Genomic DNA, 11398 nt, shown 5'->3' with positions numbered 1-11398 from the left:
ATTGCTGTGCAGAAGCTTTTTATTTTGATGTAGTCCAAATAGTTTATTTTGCTTTTATTTTCCTTGCCTCAAGAGACATATCTAGAAACATGCTGTTACTGCACTGTCAGAGAGATCACTGCCTATGTTCCCCTCTAAGATTTTAATGTTTTCAGGTCTCACATTTAGGTGTTTAATCCAATTTGAGTTTATTTTTGTGTGTATGGTGTAAGAAAGTGGTCAAGTTTCATTCTTTTGCATGTAGCTGTCCAGTTTTCCCAGCACCATTTGTCATAGAGACTGTCATTTTCCCATTGCTTATTCTTGCCTCCTTTGTCAAAGACTAATTGACTATATAATCATGAGTTTATTTTTGCACTGTCTATTCTGTTCCATTGATCTATGTGTCTATTTGTGTGCCAGTACCACACTGTTTTGATTATTACAGCTTTGTAGTAAAACTTAAAATTTGGAATTATGATATCTCCAGTTTTGTTTTGTTTTTTTTCCCAAGATTTTGTTGGCAATTAGAGTCTTTGATGGTTCCATACAAATTTGAGGATTGTTTGTTCTAGCTCTATGAAAAATGCTGGTGGTATTTTGATAGGGATTTCATTACATCTGTAGATTTCTGGGGATAACATGGACATTTCAACAATATTTGTTCTTTCAATCCATGAATATGGAATGTCTTTCATTTCTTTATGTTATCTTCAATTTCTTTCATCAGTCTTTTATAGTTTTCAGAGTACAGATCCTTTCACTTCTTTGGTTAAGTTTATTTCTAGATATCTAAGTTTATTTTTGGTGCAATTGTCAATGGGACTGTTTTATTAATTTCTCTTTCTGCTGTTTCATTGTTAGTGTATAGAGATGCAACAGGTTTCTGTTCATGGATTTTGTATCCTTTGACCTTACTGAATTCATTTGTCAGTTCTAGTTTTTTGGTGGAATTTTTAGGGTTTTCTATATAAAGTATCATGTCATCTGAAAATAGTGAAAGTTTTATTTCTTCTTTACCGATGTGGATACCTTTTATTTCTTTTTGTTGTCAATTGCTATGGCTAGAACTTCTAGTATTGTGTTTAATAAAAGTGGTGAGAGTGGATATCTTTGTCTTGTTTCTGACCTTAAAGGAACAGCTGTCAGTTTCCCACTATTGAGTATCATGTTTAATGTCAGCTGTGGGTTTTTCATAGAAGGCCTTTATTGTATTGAGGTATGTTCCTTCTAAGCCTACTTTATTGAGGGTATTTATCATGAATGGATGTTGTACTTTGTCAAGTGCTTTTTCTTCTTCTATTGAAATAATCATATGGTTTTTATCCTTGTTCTTATTGATGTGATATATCATGTTAATTGATTTGCAAATATTGAACCACCCTGGCATCCCAGGAATAAATCCCACTTGACTGTAGTGAATCATTTTTTAAATGTATTGTTGCATTTGGTTTGCTAATACTTGTTGAGGATTTTTTGCATCCATGTTCATCAGTGATATTGGCCTACAATTATCCTTTTTTTGTGGTATCCTTATCTGATTTTGGTATCAGAGTAATACTGGCTTCAATGAATGAATTTGGAAGTTTTTCTTGCTCTTCTTCTTTTGGAATAGTTTGATAAAAATAGGTGTTAACTCTTCTTTAAATGTTTGGTAAAATTCCCCTGCAAAGCCATCTGGTCCTGGACTTTTGTTTGTTGGGAATTTTTTGATTACTGATTCAATTTCATTGCTGGTAATCCCACTGTTCAAATTTTCTATCTCTTCTTGTTTCCATTTTGGTAGGCTAGATATTTCTAGGAATTTATCCATTTCTTCTAGATTGTCCAGTTGGTTTGCATATATTTTTTCATAATGTTATCTTACCATCCTTTGTATTTCTGTGGTGGTGGTGGTGTTATTTCTTCTTTCCTTTCTGATTTTGTTATCTCTCTCTCTTTTTCTTTTTGGATGAGTCTGACTAGAGTCTTATCAATTCTGTTAATCTTTTCAAAGAACCAGCTCCTCGTTTTGTTGATCTGTTCTATTGTTTTTGTTAGGTTAGATTATTTGAGGTTTTTCTTGCTTCTTGAGGTAGGCCTGTATTGTTATAAACCTCCCTGTTTGACTGCTGTTGCTGCATCCCAAAGAATTGGGAACATTGTGTTTTCATTTGCATTTGTTTCCATACATTTTTTTATGCCCTGTATGATTTCTTTGTTGCCCATCCATTGTTTAGTAGCATGTTTAACCTCCATATATTTTTGCTCTTTCCAAAATTTTTCTTGCGGTTGATTTCCAATTTCATTGTGTGTTGTCAGAAAAGATGCATGGTATAACTTTGATCTTTTTTTTTTTTTTTAATTCTTTTTTTTCAACGTTTATTTATTTTTGGGACAGAGAGAGACAGAGCATGAACGGGGGAGGGGCAGAGAGAGAGGGAGACACAGAATCGGAAACAGGCTCCAGGCTCTGAGCCATCAGCCCAGAGCCTGACGCGGGGCTCGAACTCACGAACCGTGAGATCGTGACCTGGCTGAAGTCGGACGCTTAACCGACTGCGCCACCCAGGCGCCCCAACTTTGATCTTTTTGAAATTGTTGAGACTTGTTTTGTGGCCTCACATGTGATCTATTCTAGAGAATATTTCACGTGTGCTTGGAAAGAATATGTAGCATGCTGTTTTAAGATGAAATGTTCTGAATATATCTATTAAATTTATCTGGTCCAGTGGATTATTCAAAGCCACTCTTTCCTTGTTGATTTTCTGTTGAGATGATCTGTCCATTGATGTAAGTGGGTGTTAAAATCCCCTACTATTATTGTATCACTGTCAGTTCCTTTATATTTGTTACTCTTTTATGTATTTGGGTGTTCCCATGTTGTTTGAATAAATCTTTACAATTGTATGTCGTGTTGGATTTTCCTTTAATGATAATATAGTGTCCTATGTCTCTTGTTACAGTCTTGTTTTGAAGTCAATTTTGTCTTCAATACTTATATTGCTACTCCAGCTTTATTTTTATATCCATTTACATGATAAATATTTCTCCATCCTCTCACTTCCAGTCTGCACGTGTCTTTAGGTATGGATATATAGATGAGTCTTGTGTTTTTATCCATTCCAGCACCCTATATATCTTTTTATTGGAGTGTTTAGTCCATTTACATTCAAAGTCATTATTGACAGGTATGTATTTATTGTTGTTATTTGTTTTATGTTTATTTTTGTGGATCTTCTCTTCCTTTCTTCCCTTGCTTTCTTCTTTTAAAATTTTTTTTAAATGTTTATTTATATTTTGAGAGGGTGGAGAGAGGTGGAGACATAATTTGAAGCAGGCTCCAGGCTCTGAGCTGTCAGCACAGAGCCTGATGTGGGGCTCAAACTCACAACCTGTGAGATCATGACCTGAGCTGAAGTCGGATGCTTAACTGACTGAACCACACAGGTGCCCCTTCTCGCTCTTTTCTTCAAACATAAGTTGGCTTTTTATAAGTGATATACTTGGATTCCTTTCTCTTTATTTTTTGCATATCTGTTACTCCTTTATTTGTGGTTACCATTAGGCTTGTAAATAACATCTGCATATAGCAGTCTATATTAAGCAGATGGTTGCTTAACTTTGAACCCATTCTTTACTCCTCTCCTCCCCACATTTTAGGTATATGGTATGGTGCTTCCTTTTATTTTGTGAGTCCCTTCACTGATTTTTACAGAAATACTTATTTTTTACCGCTTTTTTGCTTCCTTCTTTTCTTACCCTTACTTATGGTCTTTCCTTTACACCCAAAAGGGTACCCTTTAACATTTCTTGCAGGGCTAGTTTAGTGACCATGAACTCTTTTTATATTCTGAATTATAGCCTTGCTGGATAGAGTATTCTTGGCTGCAGACTTTTCCCCTTTCAGACCTTTGAATACATCATGCCACTCCCTTCTGGCCTGCAAAGTTTTTGTTGAAAAAAACAGTGATAGCTGTATGGGGTTTCCGTTGTATGTAACTGTTTTCTTCTGCTTTTAAAATTCTTTATCACCTTTTGCCATCTTAATTACTATGTGTTTTGGTGTGGACCTCTTTGGGTTGATTTTGTTGGGGGGGGGGGAGGTTCTGTGTTTCCTGGATCTGAATTTCTGTTTCCTTCCTAAAATTAGGTAAGTTTTCAGTTATTATTTCTTCAAATAAACTTTCTGTCCCCTTTTCTCTTTCTTCTTCTTCTGGGATCCCTATAATGCCAATGTTATTATGCATGAGGGAGTCTCTGAGTTCATTAGGTCGGTTCTTATGTTACATAATTTTTTCTCACCTGCTCAGCTTGATTTCTTTCCATTATTCTGTCCTCTGGGTCACTCACTTGTTCTTCTGCCTCTTTTAGCCTGCTATTCCATCTAGTGTATTTTTAATTTTAATTATTATGCTCTTCATCTCTGTATTTTAATCTAGGTGTTGTCTAATTGATGCCCTCCACTCTTAAGTCCCATGAGTATCTTTATGATCATTACTTTAAATTATCTATGAAGCATATTACTTATATCTGTTTCACTTAGGTCTCTTGCTGTGATTTTGTCCTCTATTATTTCATTTGGGACTACTCCTCTGTCTCCTCCTTTTGTCTAACTCTGTGTGTTTTTGTGCGGTAGGAAAGTTGGCTACGTCTCCTGCTCTTCAGAGTAGTGGGTTGGGTGTCACTTTTAACAAGGTGGCACTGGTCTTCTTCCACAGGAGAAATGCACTGCTGTGGAAGTTGGGGCACACAAGGCACCTCTGTAAAGCATGCTTGGGGAGGGAAAATGCAGTTTTAACAAGGTACAGGAATCTTCCTCAGGAGGTGACCAGCTGTTGCCACTGAGACCAAGGTGCCACAGAGTGCAGAGTTGAGAGACACAATGTTGGCAAGGTTTGCATGCTGGTCTTCTGGGGGAGGGCAGCTGCAGCACCAGGACTGAGGTAGGCTTGGCTAGAAGAGGCAGGACCCGTGGAAGCACTGGGACAGGAGGGTGGCAGGGTACAGTATAAGCAAGTTAGGCAGTGAATGCTGGTGCCATGCTGGTTCCCATATTTATGCTGGAGGATGAGGGAGGGAAATGGTGCCTACCATCTCCTTTCTTTGTTCCTGGAAAAGTTCCTTGCTGTACTCTGACATTAGTCAATAACTTTCCTTCCTGTATGCCCCAGACATTTTTCAAACTATTGCTTCTAATCTGTGTCTCTACAAGCTGTTTGTCATGCTGTCTCTTTATGTATGGGGACTCAACTTTCTGTCACCCTCAGGGCTCCCCCACAGTTTGCTCTCTGATTTTTGTTTCTTATATTAAAAAAAATTTTTTAACTTAAATTCATGTCAATGAACATATAGTATAGTGTTGGTTCCAGGAGTAGAATTTAGGGACTCATCACTTAACATTTAACACCCAGTGCTCATCCCAACAAGTGCCCTTCTTAATGCCCATCATTCATTTAGCCCATCCCCCTACCCATTCCCCTACAGGAAACCTGTTTGTTCTCCGTATTTAAGAGTCTCCTATGGTTTGCTTCCTTCTCTGTTTTGATCTTATTTTCTTTCCTTCCCTTCCCCTATCTTCATCATTTTTGTTTCTTAAATTCCACGTATAAGTGAAATCATATATTTGTCTTTAACTTATTTCACTAAGTGTAATAGTAATACACTCTAGTTCCATTCACATTGTTGGAAATGGCAAGATTTCATTTTTTTTTTTGATTGCTGAATAATATTCTACTGTAGACATATACATCTTCTTTATTCATCAGTCGATGGTAATTTGGGCTCTTTCCATAATTGGGTTATTATTAACAATGCCACTAATAACATTGGCATGTGCTCCCTTTGAATCAGCATTTTGTATCCTTTGGGTAAATACCTAGTCTTGCAATTGCTGGTTGTAGGTTATTTCTATTTTTAATTTTTTGAGGAAACTCCAAACTGTTTTCCAGAGTGGCTGCACCAGTTTGCATTCCCACCAACAGTGCTAAAGTGTTCCCCTTTCTGCACATTCTTTCCAACATCTGTTGTTTCATGAGTTGTTCATTTTCACCATTCTGACAGGTGTGAGGTGGTATCCCATTGTGGTTTTGATTTGTATTTCCCTGATGATGAGTAATGTTGAGCATCTTTTCATGTATCAGCCATCTGGATGTCTTCTTTCAAAAAAATGTCTATTTGTGTCTTCTGCCCATTTCTTCACTGGATTATTTGTTTTTTTGGGTGTTGAGTTTGCTAAGTTCTTTATAGACTTTGGATACTAACCCTTTATCAGATAAGTCATTTGCAAATATCTTTTCCCAATCGATTTGTTGCGTTTATTTTTGTTGATTGTTTCCTTTGCTGTGCAGAAGCTTTTGATCTTGATGAAGTCCCAATAGTTTATTTTTGCTTTTGTTTCCCTTGCCTCTGGAGACAAGCCTAGTAAGAAGTTGCTGTGCCCAAGGTCAAAGAGGTTGCTACCTGTGTTCTCTAGGATTTTGATGAGTTTCTGTCTTACATTTAGGTCTTTCATCCATTTAGATTTATTTTTATGTATGGTGTAAGAAAGTGGTCCAGTTTCATTCTTTTGCTGTCCAGTTTTCCCAACATAATTTTCTAAAGGGATTATCTTTTTTCCATTGGATATTCTTTCTGGCTTTGTCAAAGATTAATTGACCATAAGTTGTGGGTTCATTTATGGGTTCTCTATTCTTTTCCATTGATCTATGTGTCTATCTTTGTGCCAATACCATACTGTCTTAATGATTACAGCTTTGTAATACACCTTGAAGTCCAGAATTATGCCTCCAGGTTTGGTTTCCTTTTTCAAGGTGGCTTTGGCTATTGGGGTCTTTTCTGGTTTCATACAAAGTTTAGAATTGTTTGTTCTAGCTCTGTGAAGAACGGTGGTGTTATTTTGATAGGGATTCCATTGAATATGTAGATTTCTTCGTGTAGCATGGACGTTTTAACAATACTTGTTCTTCCAATCCATGAGCGTGGAATGTTTTTCTTTGTGTCTTCTTCAATTTCTTTCATAAGCTTTCCATAGTTTGCAGCAAGCAGATCTTTTACCTCTTTTATTAAGTTTATTCCTGGGTATCTTATGGGCTTTGGTGCAATTGTAAATGGGATCGATTTCTTGATTGCTCTTTCTGCTGCTTCAGTATTTGTGTATAGAAATGCAATATATTTCTGTACATTGATTTTATATCCTGACACTTTGCTGAATTCATGTATCAGCTCTAACAGTTTTTCAGTGGAGTCTTTCAGGTTTTCCATGTAGATTATGATGTCTTCTCTGAAGAGTAAAAGTTTGACTTCTTCCTTGCCAGTTTGTATGTCTTTTATTTCTTTTTGTTGTTTGATTGCTGGAGCTAGGACTTCCAGTACTGTGTTGAACAACTGTGGTGACAGTGGACATCCCTGTCATGTGCCTGATCTAAGGAGGAAAGCTCTCAGTTCTTCCCCATTAAGGTTGATATTAGCTGTTTGTCTTCCATATATGGTCTTTATGATGTTGAGATATATTCCTTCTACCCCTACTTTCTTGAGTGTTTTTATCAAGAAAGGATGCTGTATTTTGTCAAGTGCTTTTCCTGCATCTATTGAGAAGATCATGTGGTCCTTATCCTTTCTTTTATTAATGTGATGTATCACATTGATTTATTTGTGGATATTGAACCAACCCTGAAGCCCAGGAATAAATCCCACTTGATCATGGTGAAAAATTTTTTTAATGTATTGTTGGATTTGATTTGCTAATAATTTGTGGAGAATTTTTGCATCCATGTTCATCAGGGAAATTGGTCTGTAATGCTCCTTTTTAGTGGGGTCTTTGTTTCATTTTGGCATCAAGGTAATGCTAGCCTCATATAATGATTTTATAAGTTTTCCTTTCATTTCTATTTTTTGGAACAGCTGCAAAAGAATAGTTATTAACTCTTCTTTAAATGTTTGGTAGAATTCTATCTGGCCCTGGACACTTGTTTGTTGGGAGATTTTTGATCACTGATTCAATTTCTTTACAGGTTATGGGTCTGTTAAAATTTTCTATTTCTTCCTGTTTCAGTTTTGGTAGTTTATATGTTCTAGGTATTTATCCATTTCTTCCAGATTGCCCATGTTGTTGGCATGTAATTGCTCACAATATTCTCTTATTATTGCTTGTATTTCTGTGGCATTGTGATCTCTCCTGTTTCATTCATGATTTTATTTATTTGGGTCCTTTCCTTTTTCTTTTTGATAAATCTGGCTAGAGGTTTATCAATTTTGTTAATTCTTTCAAAGATCCAGCTCCTAGTTTCATTGTTCTGTTTTTTTTTTTAATTTCAGTATCATTGATTTCTCCTCTAATCTTTATTGTTTCTCTTCTTCTGCTAGCTTCAGGCTTTATTTGCTGTTCTTTTTCCAGCTCCTTTAGGTGTAAGGCTAGGTTGTGTATTTGAGACATTTCTTCCTTCTTTAGGAAGGCCTGGATTGCTATATGCCTCCCTCTCATGACCACCTTTGCTGCATCCCAAAGGTTTTGGACTGTCATGTTTTCATTTTCATTGGCTTCCATGTACTTTTTAATTTCCTCTTTTAAATTTTTGGTTAACCCATTAATTTTTTTAATATGAAATTTATTGTCAAATTGGTTTTCATACAACACCCAGTGCTCATCCCAACAGGTGCCCTCCTCAATGCCCATCACCCACCCTCCCCTCCCTCCCACCCCCCAACAACCCTCAGTTTATTCTCAGTTTTTAAGAGTCTCTTATGGTTTGGCACTCTCCCTCTTTTTCTTTTTTTTTAGTAGGATGTTCTTTATCCTCCAAATATTTGTGGTCTTTCCAAATTTTTTCTTGTGATTGATTTCAAGTTTCATAGCGTTGTGGTCTGAAAATATGCACAGTATGATCTCAGTGGTTTTGTATTTGTTGAGGGCTGATTTGTGACCCAGTATGTGATCTAGTCTGGAGAATATTTCTTGTGCACTAGAGAAGAATGTGTATTCTGCTGCTTTAGGATGAAATGTTCTGAATATATCTGTGAAGTCCGTCAAGTCTGGTGTGTCATTCAGAGCCATTGTTTTTGATTTTATGCTTAATCTGTTCATTGTTGTCATTGGGGTGTTAAAGTCCCCTACTATTATTGTATTGTTATGAATAAGTTTTTTATATTTGTGATTAATTGGTTTGTATATTTGGGTGCCTCTGTCTTGGGGGCATAAATATTTACAGTTGTTAGATCTTGGTGGATAGACCCCTTAATTATGATATAATGCCCTTCATCTGTTGTTACAGTCTTTGTTTTAAATTCTAGTTTGCCTAAGTATGGCTACCCTAGCTTTCTTTTGACATATATTAGCATGAATGTTGGTTCTCCATTTCCTCACTTTCAATCTGCAGATGTCTTTAGGTCTAAAATGAGTCTCTTGTAGGCAACATATAGATGGATCTTTCTTTTTTATCCATTCTGAAACCCTATGTCTTTTTATTGGAGCAATCCTTCCATTTACATTCAGAGTGATTATTGAAAGATATGAATTTAGTGCCATTGTGTTGCCTGTAGAGTTGGTGTTTCTGGTGATGTTCTCTGATCCTTTCTAGTCTTTGTTGCTTTTGGCCTTTTAGTCTTGTTTTTTCTCCAAAGACTCCCCCTTAAAATTTCTTGCAGGGCTGGTTTAGTGGTCATGAACTCCTTTAGATTTTGTCTGAGAAGCTCTTTTTTTCTCCTTCTCTTCTGAATAATGGCCTTGCTGGATAAAGAATTCTTGGCTGTATATTTTTCCCGTTCACCACATTAAATATATCCTGCCACTCCATTCTTTTTTTTTTTTTTTTAGTTTATGTTAAGAGAGAGAAAGTATGAGCATGAGACCTGGGGAGGGGCAGAGAGAGAGAATCCCAAACAGGTTCCACGCTGCCAGTATAGAGCCCAATGTGGGACTCAAACCCATGAGCTCTGAGATGACCCAAGCCAAAGTCAAGAATCAGATGCTTAACCAACCGAGTCACACAGGCGCCCCTATCCTACCACTCCTTTCTGGCCTGCCAGGCTTCTGTTTTGTTGTGACGGATTTGTTGTGAACCTGATCTGTCTTCCTTTGGAGGTTAAGGACTTTTTTTCCCTTGTTGCTTTCAGGATACTTCCCTTGTCTGTGTATTTTGTGAATTTGACTATGATATGCCTTGGTAATTGTTGGTTTTTTGTTGAAATTAACAGGAGTTCCCTGTACTTTTTGAATTTTGGTGTCTGTGTCCTCCAGATTAGGGAAGTTTTCAGCTATAAAAACCTTCTGTCCCTTTCTCTTTTCATCTTCTGGAACTCTATTACATGAATGGTTCCTCTTTAATAGTCACTGATTTATCTAAGTCTTGTATCATTACCTTTTGCCATTGTATCCCCTCTTTTTTTCAGCTTCATTATTTTCCATAATTTTATCTTCTATATCACTGATTTGCTGGTCTGCTTTGTCTATCCAAGCCATCATGGAATCCATTTGAGACTGTATCTGTTACAGCATTTTACATTTTGGCCTGACTAGATTTTAGTTCATTTAATCTCTGCAGAAAAGGATTCTCTGGTGTCTTCTATGCTTTTTTTCAACCCCAGCTGGTATTCTTATAATTGTGGTTTTCAATTCTAGTTTATACATCTTACATCTTTGTTGATTAAATCCCTGGCCATTTCTTCCTGTTCTTTCTCTAGGGGTAATTGCTTCATCTGCCAAGATCTCTCAAATTATACAGGTTGTTGCATTAATCCTCAGGTCAATTACCTGTGTGTTCAAAATGGTTTGATGCTGATATAGCTGTGTTTCAGGAATGAGACAAACTCAGGGTCCTCTTACTACTCTGCCATCTTAACTGCTTCTGCCAAGTTTGCTGATTCTTAAAGTTGCAGGTTTTAAGTCTTGCTAGTTGTAAGAATTCACAAAATTTGGCCCTCTAGTCTTCAAAGCCAAATTCTACGGTGATTTGTCTTTGCTGTGCAGCCTCCCTGATTTGATTGTTTTGTGCCCTTGTCTGCACCTGTCTCTCCTTCTGGCAGCCAGACCTGCAGGGTTTAGCTCCCCTCCATGTCTCTACCCTTTCTACCTTCTTCAATGTGGCCTCTTCTCTACATTTAGTTCTGGAGTTTATTCTTCCAGTCTTTGAGTCGTTTTCTGGGTTACACTGATGTGTTATCTGGTTATATACACAGCACAGGTGAGTTTAGGGCCCTTCTACTCTGCCATCTTTGCCAAAAGTCCTCCCTACTGGTCTTATAAGTGATTTATCTACCTTTATTATGTTTGCATGTGCCTGTGGAATTTTTTCCTTTTCTAATTTTCTTACTCCTGTTTATAGTTTTTCTTTCCACTGAAAGATTAATTCCCTTTAACATTTCTTACAAGGCTGGGTTAGTGGTGATAATTCCTTTGGGAAATTCCTGATCTCTCCTATTCTGAGTGATAATCTTGCTGGGTAGA

This window comes from Prionailurus bengalensis, chromosome C1, assembly GCF_016509475.1.
Source record: "Prionailurus bengalensis isolate Pbe53 chromosome C1, Fcat_Pben_1.1_paternal_pri, whole genome shotgun sequence".
In the NCBI taxonomy this organism is placed as follows: domain Eukaryota; kingdom Metazoa; phylum Chordata; class Mammalia; order Carnivora; family Felidae; genus Prionailurus; species Prionailurus bengalensis.
Note: the sequence above shows the minus strand (reverse complement) of the source record.